Source organism: Penaeus monodon, chromosome 29 (genome assembly GCF_015228065.2).
Source record: "Penaeus monodon isolate SGIC_2016 chromosome 29, NSTDA_Pmon_1, whole genome shotgun sequence".
NCBI classification, from domain to species: domain Eukaryota; kingdom Metazoa; phylum Arthropoda; class Malacostraca; order Decapoda; family Penaeidae; genus Penaeus; species Penaeus monodon.
The window spans coordinates 20773679-20774127 of record NC_051414.1 but is presented as its reverse complement, the minus strand read 5'-3'; positions in this window follow the sequence as shown (position 1 = coordinate 20774127).

The following is a 449-nucleotide window of genomic DNA, read 5'->3' as shown; positions in this document are numbered from 1 at the left end:
TACATATCTGTAAGATTTCAAATTTTTCAAAATCTTCTTAGTGTTTTAAAACCCGGGGGAATATCTTGCAATTATATAATATTCGCCTTTTTTTCTGTATTGTCAAATGTAACAGCATTACGGTTACGTCTCCCAGATTTTTTGTAGAGACCCCTAAAAAAAAAAGAGAAAATTTTTGTTAGAAAAAATAAATATATTTATATATCATGAAATTCTGCTCTGGTATTTGTTAAAAACAAATTTTCATGAAGTGTTTTGGTAGTACGAAATTCTACTTTTTTTTTCGAATTTTTTTTGAATCTTACCCTTTTTTCTGAGTAAAAATCCCGGGCTAGCGAACGTCCTCCAAAAACCTGAGTTCTGTACAAAAAAGGAAAATAATCCTTTAAACAAAAATCCGGGCAAAGGGCGCGGGAGTCCTTTTAAAGCAATCTGCAATCGGCGTGCCC